General features: G+C 41.2%; 1 non-coding gene across 1 annotated transcript; it reads left to right on the top strand.

Annotated features, from left to right (window-relative positions):
• The first annotated feature begins 336 nt into the window (after positions 1 to 336).
• Positions 337 to 439, top strand: LOC126237743 (U6 spliceosomal RNA). The gene has a single exon (XR_007545195.1). It is a non-coding gene; the product is annotated as a U6 spliceosomal RNA (small nuclear RNA).
• Positions 440 to 2,048: the final 1,609 nt, after the last annotated feature.

Below are 2,048 nucleotides of genomic sequence, written 5' to 3'. Positions count from 1 at the left end.
CGGAACAGATAGATTGAGGGCGACGTGTTCGCTTACCGAAATATTGTGCCCGTTGGAAACTAACACCCGACTGTTCACACGTGAACACTTTCGCCATGAAATACGCCAGGAGTAATTGAAGAATGTCAACAAATATGTTGTTAGTTTCTGGACGATTAAAAATAGGGACCTTTCTCTTTCTTAGGCAAGTGGTATACCAACATTTCCCCCTCCTCGAAGGTAAAAAAAATGAAAAAAAATAAATAAAAAAAATAAAAAAATATTCACGACCCGTCATCACAGCTGCACTTCTGCTAGTTCCTCATCTCCGGCCTTGGAAGGCAGTCAGACTCGTACTTGTTTCAGTGGCAAATATACTAAAATTTGAAAGATTCACAGAAGATTAGTATGGCCGCTGCGAAAGGATTACACGAAAAATCATGAATCGTTCCACGTTAAAAAAATAATGGGTGAAAAATTTAAAATCAAAAGGAACTACAGAAGTAAAATACTAAAGAAACAATTAAAACAACAATTAAAGGAAAGTAATAGAAGTTGGTAGAAAATTTGCCCTCAAAAAATGAATGTCCCTAGTTCTAGTCTCGATCTGGAACACAGATTTAATGTGTCTGGAAGTTGCATATCAGCACAGTCGCCACTGCAGAGTGAAAAGTCATTCTGGAAACTAATATGTTGAAGTCCTCTAGACAAACTAGTGACTGATGTCTGAGAAATAGCGTCGATCAAGACATGTGGCTTTTATCTTCGTCAGGATGCTGTACCCAAATGTTTTTTGACAATAGGCAAATTGTGGGGTTTAAAGTTCGAAATGTTGTACATCCATCTAGTTCACTAAATTTTGCTTATCTGACTTACTCCTATTTCCGTATCTTGATGCGTGAAAATACTTTAAATCCAATGGAGATATGATGGAAACTGCAGGTGGCTACTAAGCTGAAGTTTCAGATTTGTACTTTTTGAGTGGAGTCTACACAACGTTGGGACTTTTTCCAAATATAAGTGCACTTATCACCGTAAACAGTGTTTTAATAACACGTCAAGAACTTTTCACCTTCCTCTCTTACGTGTTATACGCCGTAGTGGTGGCTGTACAATGGCGGCTTGGAGTGACATTGTGGATAAACGCCAACTCTAACGGTTTAGGTCGCCACTGATTATAAAATACGAGGGGCGTTCAGAAAGTAAGCTCCGATCGGTCGCGAAATGGAAACGACTATGAAAATCCGATAAAGCTTTGCACAGATGTGTTGGGTAGTGTCTCTAGTATAACCCCAGTTAGCATCACGTAGCTCTTCTCATTTCTGAGCTCGCAGTGAGTGCGTAAAGATGTCTAGAAAATAGTGTCTGCCGCCAAGTACGAGGGCCTGGTGAGAAATTTCGCCTGAAGCTATGCAACTAACATTACATAACTGTCGTGCTGTTTCTTCTTCAAGACAATTCTCAGCCGCATTCTGCAGGGGCAATGAAGATGCTCCTGCATCGTTTTCAAATGGAAATGTGAGATTACCCACAATACAGTCCGCAATTGTCTCCCCCTGAGTTTCATCTCTGGTCACATGAACCGCTGTCTTTGAAGACAACATTTTGACACAGACAACGAGGTGTAGCGTGGAGAATTGGCGGAAAGCACTGGCGGCTGCCTTCTATGATGAGGCTATTGAAAAGTTGATACAACGCTATGACAAAAGTCTAAGTCAGAACGGCGACTACGTAGAGAAGTAGCTGAAAGGTGTAGCTAATTGTTACAAGTAAAACATTTCTGATGTTCACTGTGGTTTCAATTTGGCAATCAATCGGAGCTTACTTTCTGAACAGGCCTCGTATCATCTAGACTCATAGGTGTTGTGAGAAAACGGAAGCTTCAGGGGGGTCGCTCAGTCTTCGATATTTCTTCTCTTCTTGTCAATTTCACATGCCATTACTCAGTAGAACAATTTCCGGCAGTATGTGGCGAGAAATGTGCAACCACCAACCTGTCCCTTCCGAAAAACGACGAATACCACTACGTGCTTAGCTGGCACAATTGACTTACGTATCTCCGATTGATC

The sequence above is a fragment of the Schistocerca nitens genome, chromosome 2 (assembly GCF_023898315.1).
Source record: "Schistocerca nitens isolate TAMUIC-IGC-003100 chromosome 2, iqSchNite1.1, whole genome shotgun sequence".
Taxonomy (NCBI): Eukaryota; Metazoa; Arthropoda; class Insecta; order Orthoptera; family Acrididae; genus Schistocerca; species Schistocerca nitens.
The sequence above is the reverse complement of the archived record's forward strand: the minus strand, read 5'-3'. Positions and strand labels throughout refer to the sequence as shown.